The 17,131-nt window shown below is 45.4% G+C and overlaps 1 long non-coding RNA gene across 1 annotated transcript; it reads left to right on the top strand.

Annotated features, from left to right (window-relative positions):
* Positions 1 to 1,033: 1,033 nt before the first annotated feature.
* Positions 1,034 to 17,090, top strand: LOC124292573. The gene is made up of 3 exons (XR_006902480.1): positions 1,034 to 1,118; positions 1,550 to 1,599; positions 17,048 to 17,090. It is a non-coding gene; the product is annotated as an uncharacterized LOC124292573 (long non-coding RNA).
* The last annotated feature ends 41 nt before the right edge of the window (positions 17,091 to 17,131 follow it).

Here is a 17,131-nt window from a genome sequence, read left to right as displayed (position 1 = left end):
CTACATCATCTACTATAAAGACAAATACCGGTGCGCCACAGGGCTGTGTTCTATCACCTGTATTATTTATCTTGTACACCAATGACTGCATCAGCCGCAAAACTTATTGTCTAACGGTCAAGTTTGCGGATGATGCAGCCCTGGTAGGGCTCATACAGAATGAGGATGAACAGCAGTATAGAGATGATATAAGTGACTTTGTTTCATGGTGGGAACATAATTATCTTCAAGTGAATGTGAAGAAAACTAAGGAACTTATTATTGACTTCAGAACTAAGAAGAACACCAAGTTGCCAGTTATAATTAACAATGAACCTGTTGAAACCGTAAATGAATACAAGTATCTTGGTACATATATTGATAACAAACTGAATTTTAATGTAAACACAGATGCTATATTCAATAAGTGTCAACAAAGGTTACACTTCTTGCTCAAATTGAGATCTTTCAATGTTAATCAATCAATTATGTGTCTTTTCTATCAGTGCTTTATACAGAGCGTTCTGGCTTTTTCTGTACAATGCTGGTATGGAACCTTGTCCCTTAATAACAGAAACTGTCTCACCAGAATAGGTTTATTTAGCCAGTAAAATTGCAGGTGTATCTTTTGCTAACCTAACTGAAATATATGAAGAAAGAGTTCTCAAGTCACCCCGTAAGATTATATCTGATCCAGATCATCCCATCTACTATGAATATAAATTACTGCCTTCTGGACGTCGTTATAATTTACCCCGTTTTAAATCCAATCGTGCCATGAAATCCTTTGTTCCTGCCAGTATTAATCTTTTAAATGATTCCTAGTGTTTGTCTCACCTTGTTAGCGTGCTATATGTGTGTTATTTATTGTATGAAAATAGTTTCATCATTTTATCAATGTTTGAGCTCTGTACTTTACACAAGAATTCCCTCACGAGTAATAAAGTATTGTCATTGTCATTGTCATTACAAAACACGCTAAAGCATGGAGTTACCTGCCCTTGAACAGTGGTATCTAAGGGTGTGACGTCACAGACAGTGACGAACTGCGCCACATGCATGATGCCGTCTTTGAGATTAGCGCCAGATTTATCGACACATCTACGCGATATGCCGTCAATACCAACTCTTCCTTCGAGGTAAGTGTTCGACAACTTTTATAATGTAACAATATACAGTCGAAAGTAGAGGGAACAATTTATGTGCTATGATATTTAGTAAGTATGTAAATTAACTGATTGTAAAAAGTCCCCCCTCATTTGAGTATTTCAACATTATGTAGCCAGTACGTGTTCATTAATACAGTGCATACATAATACATGCATAAACTATTTTCCTGAGTGAACTGTAACCAATTATTTACCTTTTGTTTCAACTTGTTACGAAATTATGGAAGAAAAGAGACAGAAAATGAAAAACATCTTAAGTTCTTTTCCAAACTGGAAGTAACAGAAGGCGCGGGTTTTCGCTTGCTTCAGTTTAATCAAAATACTGTGTTTCAATGTATTGAACTTATCTTTGACCCATGTAGTGTGTGCGTATTTGAAAATGGTATTTTGTTTCTTTTCAGGCTGCTTTTCAACGAGATTGGGATTCAGTCTCGAGTGAACTATGTCAGAGGTACATTTACTTTATAGCTAGTTTTACAAAAGAAATAATGTATGTTGAGGGAAAGGCCGGAAATAAATATGAATGAAATAAAACTGTCCCAACAGAAACAATACACCCAGTATCCATAACGTTTTAATTGCAGTCTTTTAAAACTAATGCCACCACTTTTAGGGCGGTATGTAATCAATACACTTATGCTTTTTTTCAGATATGATAACTGACCAAAGTCACATGGTCCTTATGATCTGCACAATTGTTTTTGGAGGTGGTAAGTATATTTTCCATCTATTTCTGCGACATATGTATAAGAGGCTATTTAATGCGCGTCAACATGGAAGAATTATTTTCTTACATACTTCAACCCGAACTGTATCTTCAATGAAGGAAACCCAAGTTCTATGGATAGTCAACTTCTTTGACTATCCATAGAACTTGGTTTTCCTTCATCTATACAACTTCTAAATATGCCTCGCAAAGATGTATCTTCAATATTTGGCGGAAATAAATTTCCCACTGTCTCACCCTGTGTGTTTAAAAGCAGATACACATTGATGCCTTACAGCTTGTGTCAGCACGTCGGGATCTTACGGATCTGAAGCTTTGTTTTGTAGCTATTAAATGATGCTGTATTGAAAATGGTGGGTTCTTTTCGTTTTTGTTTTTCACAAATATCGAATTATGTTTATACCTTTTCAGTGATCATCGTTGGCATCTTCTTGGTTGTAAGGTTATGTGTACGAAGATGCCGATCCGTTGTCAGAGGTCGCCACAGCGTTCGTGGATCTATTGATGCCGCCGAGAATGGAAATGCCGACGACATTGTCTCCCTGGCGCCACACGAAGATTTCACTCTGGCTCCTAACACCTCGTGGTGGGAGGTCGTGGAGAAGAGAGAGGCGGAAGACCCAACTTTCGGTCAGGATGTGGTGATAGCACCAGAGTACTGGGTAGAAGACGAGGTTTTGAGTTATGACCCAGAATACTGCCTGAAGCCAGGCACCCTCTGGTGGGAGGTAGTGGAGGCCCAGGAGAAGTCTGGGAGCTGAAGACAAAAGTAACTTCCGGGACTAATGGTCCCCGGTGACACATGGAAACCAGGATACAAGTTAAGCTGTCTCACGGACTGACATCCCGGACACGTCGAGCTCATTGTTCATCTCGACATGTGATGGCATGATGTCTGGACGAAGCTGTGAAAACCCGTTCCTTTGTGAACACAACTGTGGCAAAACTAGGTCTTGGTATGTTCATACCAAGGAGACTTTAAACACAGATCTATTGGGCTGTGTTCCCAAAGTGTTATGAAAGTATATTTGTATGCTATCTCATTTATTTGAAAATATGTCTTTCATGTTATGTACTTACTGTGCAATAAATCCTGTCTTGTTACGTTATCATGTATTGTCAGATTGTTTATCAATATCCAGACACTAACGCTTGGTGAGTCTGTTGCAGATTTCTACCAGCATTTTGATGGCTTGCGATCTATAATAGACAGACGCTCTAACAGTAATACATGGCCTTACGGTCGTTGATGTTTCTGAAGTGACGTTATAATGTGGGCAATAATCAGCCCAAATGGAATTTACCATCAGAATAACAAATAGTTGAATGTTTGTGGTTTATGCATCATCGAGGGTCACGTGAAGAAACAGAATTAGTTCGTGTTCTATCTAATGCTTCCCAAACGGATAATTTTCAAACTGTGTGGCATATGCTAGGGTTACACTATGTCCCCGGCGGCCACGGCGGCCCCATTTCCCCGAAACGTAGTGCGGCGTGGGATTTTTGGCATTTTTTCCCTCCAAAGTCAAGTTTTGTTAGGTCCGTAGACCGTTTTCTCTCAGTCTATCGCGGTATCTGTGATGGGCCGTTCGGAAATACAGGCTGCTGAGTCCTGGAAGCTCAAAGGCGCACTACGGTTCAGCCCACAGTCCACTACGGATGCCACTACGTTTCCCCCTCGGCCTGTCGCGTTCTGATGGGTACCCTCACGTTTCTCACGTTATCAAGGTTTTGACACGTTTTGCGCGTTCTGTCAAGACTTTCTACGGATGAAACGTGGACGCCGGCCAGCTTTGGATCACGTTTGTGCACACGGTATATAAATAAGGCCTCCCAAGTAATAGCAGCCATTGTATCCTGAGACACAAGAGCAGCATAAAAGTGTTTGTATGTTTGCTGAGGGCATACATCGCGGCCACGGCAGCCACGTTTCTCTGAAACGGGGACAAAATGGGATTGACGTGAGGCAACGTGGGGGGACTGAATGAGAAAACAGTCCGTCATTGCCGTGGATGCCGTGCCAGATGTTGGTACGGGAGGCATGTGTATTCCCCGGCATCTCGCGATCCTTTCACGTTTTGTCACGGTCGGCAACGTTTGTTTGGCGTTTTGTCACGGTTGTTTCGCCCTTGCTGCCCATTTTGTCCCGGTTCTCACGGCAAGCTTGGTTGTATGGTAGCCGGTTCGTCCCGTTCTATCACGACTCATCCAGGCGTGTGACGGTTTACAGAACAGGCGAGATACGGCACCTTGCGTTCTCTGGCATTCCCTCTCTGCAGCTGATGATCGCCTTTTTCCTGATGCAAGGACTCGATGTATGCCCCAAGCAAACATACAAAGAATTTTATACTGCTCTTGTGTTTCAGGATACAATGGCTGCTATTGCTTGGGAGGCCTTATTTATATACCGTGGGCACAAACATGATCCAAAGCTGGCCGGCGTCCACGTTTCATCCGTAGAAAGTCTTGACAGAACGCACAAAACGTGTCAAGACCTTGATCAAAACGTGAGGGTACCCATCAGAACGCGACAGGCTGGGGGGCAAAGAAGTGGCATCTGTAGTGGACTGCGGGCTGAACCGTAGTGCGCCTTTGAGCTTCCAGGACTCAGCAGCCCGTTTTTCCGAACGGCCCATCACGGATACCGCGATAGACTGAGAGAAAACGGTCTATGGACCTAACAAAACTTGACTTTGGAGGAAAAAATGGCCAAAATCCCACGCCGCACTACGTTTCGGGGAAATGGGGCCGCCATGGCCGCCGGGGACATAGTATAACCCTAGCATTAACATAACAAAAGTGATTGCTGGTGGGTCACGGTTTCTAGAGAAAGTAAGTTTGAACACATTTATGAAACTGCATCACCATATAAAACGGTAACGCCAGAGAATAATAGATTCAATGTTATATGATGTCGTTGTAATGGGCGTTAATGCTCGACTACAGATTGGCTGGCTTGACCACAGTTGCAAACTCGGGATGCCCTCCAGGAGCATGTTGCTGACAGACCCGTTGTTCCTTCCACGTTGCAGGATCTGGCAGACGCCATTGAATGTGTTTCCTCCAGAGGAGTAGTATACACAATGGGGCTACGGGACCAGGTCCCCCCGAGGGTTCAATCTAAAAATTGAGCCCTTGAGGAGTCCCTAATCCCGTAGGCCCATTGTGTATACTACTACTGAGGTACATGCAAAATCTGATGAAAATCGGTCGAATAGTTTCTGAAATATTAACTTTTAAGTGAGCATGGGATCGGTCGGGAAAAGGCAAAATGTCCAACTTTTTGTCGTAATTAAGTCTTAATTGATCTAATGAAGTCATCGAGAGTTTTCCCAATGCCGTTTTGCTATAGCGTAACAATCTGCCGAGATGCATGCAAAATTTCATGAAAATCGGTCAAATAGTTTAGGAAATAATCACTTTTTAGTGAGCATTGGGTTGGTCTGGCGAAAGGCTAACAATCCAAATATTGTCTTACTTGTTATATATTATCGAGGCGAGAGGTGTTTTTAGCTGAATGAAACGCAGGTCTCGGCAGTCATCACCTCGCTACCGTCTCGGGGGTTGCTTTGAGCGAGCGCCGTGACGAGTATAAGTGTGTGTGCGCGTGTGTGTCTCGGCTCGTCTATGATGATGCACGACCGGCTGACTAGCGAGGCTACAGATGTCTGAAAGTGATTGTACAGCTGGCTGGCCGGCAACGTTAAGTTGATTTCCACTAAATCATACCGCATCTCTCGGCAGTTCCCCGGGTTGACTCGCTGCCGTCTCGGTAGCATTGAGTGAGCGCTGTGGGCGTGTCGCAGTGTGTGTGTCTCGGCTCGGCTATTTACCTACAGCTCGCTGAGATGGCTGGCTACGTTATGTTGATGTCCACGAAACAGTTTATTGTGAATCTCCTTCTATGATTTGTTTGGTTTTCGTAATAAAGGCTTGTGAGGCCTGTTCCTTCCCTTGTTCTATGAATTTTATTTTCTCCCCTCGCTGATGATGGCGTTTTTACGAGACTTGGTTCGAATCTCTTGTTTCATTCTGTGATATTTTGAGATTTCTGATAGCACCAAACGAAACTCTTCCTCGGAGATTTTAGAGTCGGTGAGCACAGTGGAAATATGATCGTTTATCGTGTTTAACTTTGCTTCGGCTAGAATTCTAATTTCGTCGTGTTTCAATGCTCTACGTTGCAGTCTGCGAGATATGATGGGTCAATCCCATCAACCCTGCCACTCCGGCTGTTATTTCGGTGCCTAGCACCACGGGTGCGGCCACGATGGTGGATAATAACCCGATACCTGCTATGCCTAATCCCATGCTGACAGAAACCAGAGCGCTGTCAACACCGTCCACGGAATTGACGGCCCTGTGATATTTTTTCTTCAAATGCCAACCGCATATCACTTTCACATTCTATTTGTTGTTTGATCTCGCATATCTGTGTCGCAAATTAAACCCGTCTACAGTTTCCAGTGTTTTCGCTACTTCATCCAAGACTGGGTACAGTCCCATCCTGTGTGTGTATATTTATATTTTTTTACAAACTAATATTTAATCGGTTTATATGAGACTGATAACGTTTAGATTATCGTACATGTAAATATTCGAGACATGAATTGAATTTTTTTTCTATAACACGCACTCCATCGAGGCTTATTAAGGGTGTCGATCCCGGTCTTATGACGATACAACACCATTGGTGATTGTGTCTGGTGTGCCAGCGTATTATCAACCCAGTCAAAAGTGTTCGTTCTGACCCACGAGCGTCAGCGAGATAGACATCTACTACGAGCGTGGTGTGTGATTTGATAGTCAAATTTCAATCAAAACATTCCCGTTGGTAATCGGGTACGTCAAACTATAAATATGAAGCCATGTCGTTTGAAGCTAACATGTTGCCTGTGTGACCTGGTATTCGTAAAACTTGTACATCAAATTCTGGAGTGAAAGGCGTGAGAAGGATCCCGTTGTTCGTAATTTGGAGACGTAACCATTGTTTTTAAAAGATATGTGGGGTGAGGTGAGGGTCATGTCGATCAACCAGTCGGGCTGGTTGATGTATGCTAGTGACACCCACTCGTATACGTTGTCTTTTAAGTGCAGGACGTACAAGGTGTTTTCCTCGCCGTGCAGATCGAAACCCCCGCGTGTCCCCGAGATCGGCTAGTGTTACATTGGGATGATGGTTGTTCATCGGTTGTTTTATACAAAATTACGAAATGGTTTTCAATTGGTTATCGGATAATTCCTCGGACGTGCACTTTAAACCCATGAGATGTTGTCGAGTAGGAAAATTTTGGTGAGCGATATCGACACCATCTGCAATCACATGTTTTGCGTCCGGGTTTGCTCGACAGCATGTGGGCTACTCTTTGCCTCAAAGTGCTGACGATCATGCTGCGTCTTTGCATAGGGACGTAAGCCACGAGAAGCTTTCCGTTGTTCACGACTTTCGTCAGGTAGTGATCTTTGTTGTCCGTGAAAACGTGGGGAGAGTCGAGAGTGATGTTGAGATTCCAGTCGATTTGAGATGGCACTAATACCCATCTGTTGTCGTCGTTGAAGATGAGCGTGTACTGCGTGTCTCTGGAGACGGCCGTGGTCTCGCTGCGTCCAGGTGGAACAGCCTGCTGTGGAACGCTGGGGTTATCGTCCATTCGTCCTCGTCATTGCGGATCAGGTCGACCAGGTCGACCACTCCTTCGGTATCAACAAATCGCCTAGGTCATTGTTCTTACCACCAGCGGCAGTAGAGGGCGGCAGTTCGACGCGTTTGTAAATGTTGTTTTTCAGTTGCAAGGCGTACAGTTTGCCGTCGACTCCGGGTTTGTGGAATCCGCACGTGTCCCCCGAGATCGCTATGTTGGCGCATTTCTAACGTGTGTTCCTGGACCTTGAGACTCCGTCATTGCCGTGTGTGCAGCATCACGCTGAGATACCCTATACTTGCGGGATCGTGTTTGATGTCTAAAACCGATATTTTCAATTCCGTGATGTTGCCGTGGATTAATTTCTTGTACTGCCGCGAGGAAAACGATTCGGTTCTGCCGTCGTTATACTTTCCCGTTTTCTCCGGCACGGCTCTCAGCAGTGTGGAAGGTCGTTCGCCTTGAACGTTGTCGGTCGTGCTCAGCTGATCGAGATGAATGCACATTTCGCGATACAGAACGAGATCGGGTAATTTCATGCCGGTCACGGTGGTTTCCAGTTGTATGTCGTTCGACGTAAACCCGAACGTTTTAGCCAATGGCCGGCTGAGTCTCAAGTCGTTTTTTCCGTTGTTGGCTAACATGACCGTGCCGTTCAAGTCGTTCATTTTGAGTTCGGCTCCCAAGGGTTTGAATTTTTCTTCAATGGGCGAGGACACGCTGTAGTAGGTGTCTGTTATTTGGTTGCGGATGTTATTGACGAACAGCCTGTTGTTTTTGCCGTTGATGTTGGTCCATCCCGGGTAGAAGGTGATATTGCAGAACGCGGCTTGGAGCTGACCGGATGTGTTATCGATCGCTTGCAGCAGTTGAACGGACACGCTGCTCGTTATTCCCGGAAGCATCACGTGTGGTGCGCAAACATGGGGTGTGGCGTGACGTTGAACTACACTCGTCTTGATGCGCTGAGTCCGTCCGTGTTCTATTTTCACGTGTACTACCAGATCAGACGTATCCTGAAAGAAATCAACGCCCCGATTCTGCAGGACAAGGCGTGGGATGCCGTAAACAATCCATACGATCGACGTGCGACAAACGCGTTTGCGGAGAAATCGAACTAGATCTGAAGACGGTCGTTTGGCGTTTGCTGGGTCCGAACTACGGTTTGGGCATTCACAACATGTATCGTTCACAACATGTATCTCGTAGAAGCCAGCTGCTGGTGAAAGATTGGGGTTAGAAGTCATATCATTACGTCACGACGAACTAGTGGAACGACGATTACATGGCTTTCGACGACAGCAAGGATTACCGCATTTGGAAGGTTGGAGCAGGGACCCACGGACGATTGGAAAATGTTAATGCTGGACACTTTGAAAGGGTTTACTCATGTTGGAGTCGTCAGATTGAATGATTCGATTCGAACGTACTTGTGGGCCGTGCTGGGCGCTCAGACGCAAATGCGTTCCAGCATCGTCGGTCGTGAAGGGACGGCTTACGACACGCAGAAACAGTTCGTGGCTAACGTCGAGGCTGCCATTGCTAGATCGGTCGATCTACTGAGTGCCATCTAACGCTATCCAAACGTGCTAGAATATGCCCGGTCGAAAGTTGACTACGTGTTCGGCACGAGACTGTAAATGGCTCCGAGCGACATGCGACTGAGGGTGAACAGAGTGGTGGGCTACAACAATGAAATCGTCATCGCGACCGCTCATCAAAAGTTGGGGTTTGAACCAGGACGTCAATAACGCAAGACGAGTCGTGTCGCTGTACGAAACGGGCATCGTGGCACCGACACCGTAAGAAGTAGCACCACCACGCCAACAACAGCACCAGCTGCCCCCGCACGTGCAGGCAAACAATCAGCGGCACGTAGATCGCAAAACGGCACTGGTGGTTGGCGGAATCGCGGTTGGACTGTGTCTCATTTGGTTAAAAATTCCTTAGCTGCAACGTACACCAGACCCGCCATTGCGACGATGAAAGCCCACAGGTTTTGACCGAGCCATACGACGGTTTTCGACAAGAAGCCTAACAACCAGGAAACGATGCTGCCCAAGATGCCAGGCAGCGCTTCGGCAGCTTTGCCGGCCAGTTTAGCCAGGGTTTTGCCGAGAGATTTCAAATGTTTTTCATCCAGTCTCTGACGTCGTCGCCTGATGATGGGCTTGTTGGTGTTGGTTGTGTACCACCACCGCCTGTCAGCGATACAACCAGGGTTGATATGATGAAGCCCAAAGCCGTAAGAACGCTGACGATGGTGATTTCTTGTTCCCGGAACAAAATTTCAGTTCCTGTCGGCCAACGTGGTGTCTTCGTTCAAGACCGGTCGATGGTTTCGCGATCGGAGGGCTTCCCGGTTGGAGGAAGCGGCTTCCAATCGGGTCCGTCTCTCATCTTCCAGGTCACGCAATCTTTTCTCGATGATGTGTTTCGTGGCTTCGTCGTCGTCCACGATCCTGAGTTTTCTTTTCTCGCGAACGATGTGCTCGTCGATTTCGCTTCAGTTTACCAATGTTGTTCACGAGTTCTCCGCACACGTTTTTCAAGGCTTCGTCTAGACCCTGAAGTTCCCGGAAAATCGAAACCGGGCAAAGGTTCATTTGAGTATGTGACCAATAATTTTTGATTTCGTCTGACGCTTCTTTGGCGCATGGGGCATTTCTCTCGGATCGGCAGCGCCAGCATCACCGCGTTCGGTCCTTATGTTTTGCAGATGACCTTCGGCGGAAGTTGTTTGGGTCGTGCACCGCCGTAATCTCGCAGGTTTAGTTCGTCATGGATCAGTTGACTACCGCCACGGCGACTGGTTAGCATCGACAGGGCGAGCGTTTTTCTCGTGTGTTTGTTCATGAGATTGACCTCCGGATGAGCTTTCAAGCGCAGCATCCCTTTGTTGTCGATTTTGAACTTCGGATAGTCGCGACCCAATGGTTCGATGTAATTTTTATCCCGCTTTAGGGCATCGTAATACTCGTCCACGGCCTGCTTTAAAAGCTCGTTGCCCACAGTGTCGTTCAGCTGGTGTACGTCGAAATCGTCCATGGGAATATCGTCCGCCATTTTATTTTTTTATATTAAACTTATAATATACATAGTTTCAATATAAACAATGTCGCAATACGGACGAAAGCTAGATCCTTTCCGAAGATCGAGAGCACCCCTGGGTGTCAAAGCCTTGCATCAGTCGGTGATGATCACCAACAATCTGAGCACAATCGATCAAAACCAAACGCTGCTGGTTCGATTCCCCAACCTGGGCGAGAACGATGTCATTGTCCCCGACACGGTTCGACTGGATTTTGTTGGAGTACACGAACGACCAACGCACGATCATCATCGTCATGATTGCCATCATCAAGAAAACCGCCATCAAAATAAGCGGGAACGAGGTGCTGAGCATCGACGACAGCGACGTGTTTTACTGTTACATGGACCTCTGGCTTACGTAAAAAAAACCTTGTGCCGAACTTGATGAACAAGTCAAAATATGTCGTTCACTATCACAATCTGCAGCTGTACTTTGTCGCTGGGAATGAAACTCACGAAAATACACAGGGCGCTCTAGTTCGATCAAAGTCCATGGATGGAACTTTACATTCTGTTGAACACGAATCTGCGAAAAGAAGTCACCAGCGACTTCGAAAAAAACTTGTACGAGCTCATGAACAACTCGGTGTTCCTCAAGACGATGGAGAATTTGAGAAAACGCATTAACGTGAAATTCGTCAGATCCAGCGAGGAAGAAAAACTCTTCCAGCCAGCCCGGCGTTCAATCGAAGCAAGATATTCGACGACGACTTGGCAGCGCTGCACATGAACAAAAGCCACATCAAATTCAACCGGCCCGTTTACGTGGGGATGAACATCCTCGACTTATGCAAACAAATGATGTACGATTTCTACTACAACAAGCTGAAAAAGCAGTACGGCGACAGATGCGAATTGCTGTACACGGACGCAGATTCCCTGCTGATGGAAATTCACACCGAGGACGTGTACGAGGACATGAAGAAACACATGCACCTGTACGACACCAGCGACTACCCTAAAGATCATGCCGATCGCCGAGTACGTCGGCTTGAGACCCAAGATGTATTCCATCAAGAAAGCTGATGACGATGAAATCTGATAGGCGAAAGGCGTGAAAAAACACGTGGTGAAAAAACACATCAAGCACGCCAGATTCAAGGAAGCCCTGTTCAAGAAAAAACGTTCAAACACCAAATGAACATGCTGAGAAGCAACGTACACAGGATTTACGGACTGAGAATTAACAAGACCTCGCTGTCTCCCATGGACACGAAACGATGGATCGCCATCGATTGAGTCACCACTTATGCGTACGGGCACAAACGCGTATCGAATAATTTAACGTTTACGCACACATGCGTACATATATCATGGAAAATATTTATTACAGCCCGCGCGGGTACTGGAAAGGTGCGGACACCATCCCGAAACTCGCCAAAGCTGCTCGAGTCTTGGAAGAGAAATCCAAAGCCTGGCTTAATAAACAAGGCATCTGGCAAGTCTACCTTGCTGGCGTCTCGATACATCCCGAGAAGAAACTTCGACATTTCAACGCCGAATCGCGTCCACCAAGCCGACCTCCTGTTTCTCCCTTACGACAGGGTGAGGCGCAAAACCTACAAGTACGCCCTGACCGGCGAACAGTTGACAACCAAACATTTGAACGAAGTCGCCAAAGCCTTTGAATGCATATACAAACGCAGTTGCTTGACCTGGCCTGCCGTATTGCAAGTCGATCCCGGACCCGAGTTCATGGGAGCCGTGTCGCAGCTGCTGGCCAAGCACGACGTCCAGGTGTGACGAGGTATAGCGGGAGCTCACCGTAGCCAAGCCATCATTGAGAGATTCAATCGCACCCTAGCTTAACGCCTGTTCTCGCACCAATACTAGCAGGATTTAATCGATCCCAGAAACCGAAACACGGAATGGGTTGTACGCTTGCCACGAGTGGTGGATGTCATCAACAACGAAGTCACCAGACTCGTGGGCAAAAGACCCGTAGAAGCCATCAAAATGAAATCAGTCGAATCATCACCAGCGGCGGCGGCACGTCGCGATAAAACAGAGAAAATATTACCGGACCGGATCAGCGTTAGATACTTGTACCAGCCGGGAGAATACGAGGGAGACAGCAGAAAACGCGCCACCGATCCGATATGGTCCATGAAAACGTACAACGTAGACCTTGTCGACATCAAAGACGGCAAAATTAACTTGTACTACTTAAAAGACAGAATGCCGAGAGCATTCGTCAGAGAGTAGTTGATGATCGTACCTCACGACACAGTCCCTTACACATCACCCACCGTGTGATGATAGTTTCTCGTCATGATTTTTTATCAGTCTTGCATGCCTATTTTTCTGCTTAATGTAGCCAGCCACCCGTACACCAAGCCGAGAGAGACACACGCACACGCACTGCGACTCGTCCGCCCACAGCACTCGGAGGAGCAACCAACCCCGAGGCGACCCGAGCCTTTTTCCCGACCGACCCCATGCTCACTTAAAAGTCAATATTTCAGAAACTATTCGACCGATTTTTTGTACCTCAGTAGTTGTATACACAATGGGGCTACGGGATTAGGGACTAGGGATTAGGGGTACCTGGTCCCGTAGCCCCATTGTGTATACTACTAGAGGACATAGTTATTCGGAATTCTTAGAGTAACTTACCTTAAAGTTACCCCGGTCGCCCAAGCTGTGACAATGCGTCTTGCTGTGCGCCAGAAATCTGTGTTTGTTGATTCGAATGCCTGATTTGTTCTAAGTATGTTTCTACTTTTGTCAACAGTGTATATCCCTCCTTGCAGATATCTGTCAACATGATGCTGACACGCCCTAATAGCACTAAAATGCTGTTTAAAACCACTCTCTGATTCAACATTTTGACTATAATATTTTCAGTATCAGAAACAACAGTCTCTCATATGAATCCATTGTCGCGTGTTAGCCCTTACAAAAACAAGCAAAAAGTGTTAACATTAAGTAAAGTGCGACAATGCGACACCGCGACATTTGGCCATTTGTCGCATTGTCGCTATATCGCATCGCCGTGATTTGAATAATATTTTCTATTCCACCAAAGGGCGACATAGGTACAATTTCATGGTCACAATTTATCGCGTTGTCGCATTGTGGCCGCATCTAAGAAGTATAAGAAAAGCGTTAAAATGCGCGACAGTGCGACAAAATCAGCAAGTCGCATTGTTGCCCTTTTCGATTAATGGTGCACATGTGTAGTAAGTTAATGAGTCGAAGCATGCGCAGAAATAGTGCAAAGAAAACTGCAGTGGTGTTTTATTATTTCAAATGGTTTTAAGTAGCAGCGAATGGGCGCTGCTTTTCTAGAACTTAATACAAATCTTTCATCGTTGCTTTGGAAATTATTTCATACATGTATATTGGTAATGTCGGTGCAAATCCTTTGCACTTCTGTTCAATTTAATTCCGGTCCCTGACAACTTCACAATTTTATGAGTGGGCAATTCGTTGTGCAGACTTGCGTCTCTCAGTCGCAACAGAAAACTATGATCACGGGTTCGAATCCCAGCACCATACACATTCACCACCTAGGGCATTCCTCCATTGTCATGCTGACATCCTGTTAACAACTGAAACATTGTTTAAGGTGGCGTTAAAACTCGCCATCAGCATAAACACCAGGTCAGGTTATGCAACGTTAGTCCAGGTTAGAATATTGGTCTTCAGTAACCCATGCTTGTCGTAAGAGGCGACTGACGGGATCGGGTGGTCAGGCTCCCTGATTTGGTTGACACATGTCATCGGTTCCCAGTTGCGCAGATCGATGCTCATGCTGTTGATCACTGGATTGTCTGGTCCAGACTCGATTATTTACAGACCGCCGCCATATAGCTGGAATATTGCTGAGTGCGGCGTAAAACTCAACTCACTCATTCAAAAAAACATTTTGACTGTAATATACTGAGTCAAAAAAGAAACTTCACAAAATGTAATTTGAAAAATAATGAATAATTTTTCTCTGATGATATATATATGTATCCGAAATGGGATCCCTATCTTTCGACTCTAGAAAAACGTTAGCAAAACCTACTCAAACCCATCCATTCATCGTGCACATGACGTTAGTGCCAAATCAGGTTTTGCACATGCAGTCGATCACGTGATCTTCACATCGAAGTTTCTTCATATGCACGTGTTTGCATTGGCCTCAAGAATTGAAAAAACACTTTTAAACCACAGTTCTAACGGTACTTGAAATGCCACGATTGTCAAATGTGCAACGTGAACGTGCCGTTGGCATGTTGCAAGCGGGAAGATCAGTTATTGACGTCGCAAGAGCAATGGGATGCAGCCGTCGTACTGTGTATGACTTGCGAGGTCGTCTACAACAAACTGGCACCACTTCTGATCGCACAAGGTCGGGTCGTCCACGTGTGACGTCACGAGCAGAAGACCGTCAAATCGTCCTACGTCACCTACGTGATAGATTTCTGCCGGCTACACGAACCAGGGCTGAGATGTTTAGAGGTCGACTGTCCTCACAGACCATTCGAAATCGGTTGCGGGCTGCCAATCTCCATTCTCGACGTCCATATCGTGGGCCAATATTGACGCCGTTTCATCAACGTCAACGTCTGCTGTGGGCCCAACGTCACCTCCGATGGACCCAGAGAGACTGGAATCGAGTCGTCTTTACCGATGAATCCAGGTTTACCCCTCAGATTCGCGGACGGCAGGCATAGTCTGGAGACGACGTCCTGAACGGTATGCCCAATGTTGTGTACAGGAAGTCGACAGATTCGGGGGCAGAAGTTGCATGGTGTGGGGTGCTTTCTGAGGGAACAACCGTTCCCGACTTCTGGTCATCCGTGGAAACCTCACAGCTGCTGCGACCAGGTGCTCACCCCTGAACTCGTTCCTTTCATGGCGGCTCATGGCCCAGGTCTACAGTTCCAGCATGATAATGCTCGGCCGCATACCGCGATGTTGACACGAAATTTCCTTCAAAACGCTGGAATCAACGTCATGGACTGGCCATCGAGGTCCCCTGACCTTAATCCAAAAGAGCACGTTTGGAATGCACTTGGGAGAAGGCTTCGTGGTCTTAGGAACCAACCTCACAATTTGCAGGAACTTGGCGCTGCCTTGCAAGAGCAATGGCGCAGAATCCCCAACCACGTGTTCACAAGCATCAGGCAGTCGATGAGGAGACGGTGTTTGGCAGTGGTGAATGTGCGGGGCGGCCATACACGATATTGAACTGAGAAATTTCGCATTTTTATTCTTGTGACTTGACATTCTGTATACCCATGTTTTGGAACGGCGGTGTAGCCTAATGGAACTGATTATGGCACTGTCAGTGTATCGAGTACATCACACAGATCTCAGCAATGAAATAATAACAATTTAACCATCTTACCATCTCTTGTTCTTTTATAGTGCCCTGAAGAAAGAATGTGCAGTTTCTTTTTTGACTCAGTATGGGAAAAAGCAAGGATTATATCCATTTAACCCGAATCACATGTTTTGTGTCATTAGTTTATATAGGAGATTTTCCTCAATTAGGTATTTCCATTCAAAGTTAATAGTAATTCCAAAATATGTCAAAACCTTAAACCTATTCATCGGAAGAAGAATCATTTACCTATCATCACGCCATCGATGCTAGCGATCCCCATGTTCTTCTTCACAAAACACGTCAAACCACGGAGTTACCTGTCCTTGAACAGTGGTATCTAAGGGTGTGACGTCACAGACAGTGACGAACTGCGCCACATGCATGATGCCGTCTTTGAGATTAGCACCTGCTTTATCGACACATCTACGCGATATGCCGTCAATACCAACTCTTCCTCCGAGGTAAGTGTTTGACTACCTTCATATTGTAAAAATATACAGTCGAAAGTAGAGGGAACAATTTATGTGCTATGATATTTAGTAAGTATGTGATTGTAACTGATTGTGTGATTGAATGGGTTTTGAATAGGCGTAGAAACAAACTGATTTGAGTGTTTCAACATTACGTAGCCAGTACGTGTTCACAAATCCAATGTTTATAAACTATTTTCCTGAGCGAACTATAACCAATTATTTATTTTTGATTCAACTTAGGACGAAATCATTGAAGAAAAGAGAGCCAAAGCATCGCCCGCCATAACTTCTCTTCCAAATTGGAAGTAACAGAAGCTTAACCGTGTTTTGATATACTAAATTTACATCTCGTTTTCGACTCACGTAGTGTGCTTTCAAAAATGTAACATTTTTCTTCCAGGCTCCCTTGGAAGGAGATAGCGATTCAGTCTCGAGTGAACTATGTCAGAGGTAAATTTGCTTGATAGTGTCATCATCCCCAAAGAAAATGTGTGTTGACGGGGAAAGCCCTGAAATAAATATGGATGAAATAAAACAGAAACAGTACACCCATTATATGGAATGTTTTAATTACTGTCTATTGAAACTAATGCCAACGATTTTAGTGCGTTATGTAATAAATATACTTATGCTTTTTTCAGATATGATAACCGACCAAAGTCACATGGTCCTTATGATCTGCACAATTGTTGTTGGAGGTGGTAAGTATATTTTCCATCTATTTC

Source organism: Haliotis rubra, unplaced genomic scaffold (genome assembly GCF_003918875.1).
Source record: "Haliotis rubra isolate DU_JTF1 unplaced genomic scaffold, ASM391887v1 Scf52, whole genome shotgun sequence".
Taxonomy (NCBI): Eukaryota; Metazoa; Mollusca; class Gastropoda; order Lepetellida; family Haliotidae; genus Haliotis; species Haliotis rubra.
The sequence above is the reverse complement of the archived record's forward strand: the minus strand, read 5'-3'. Positions and strand labels throughout refer to the sequence as shown.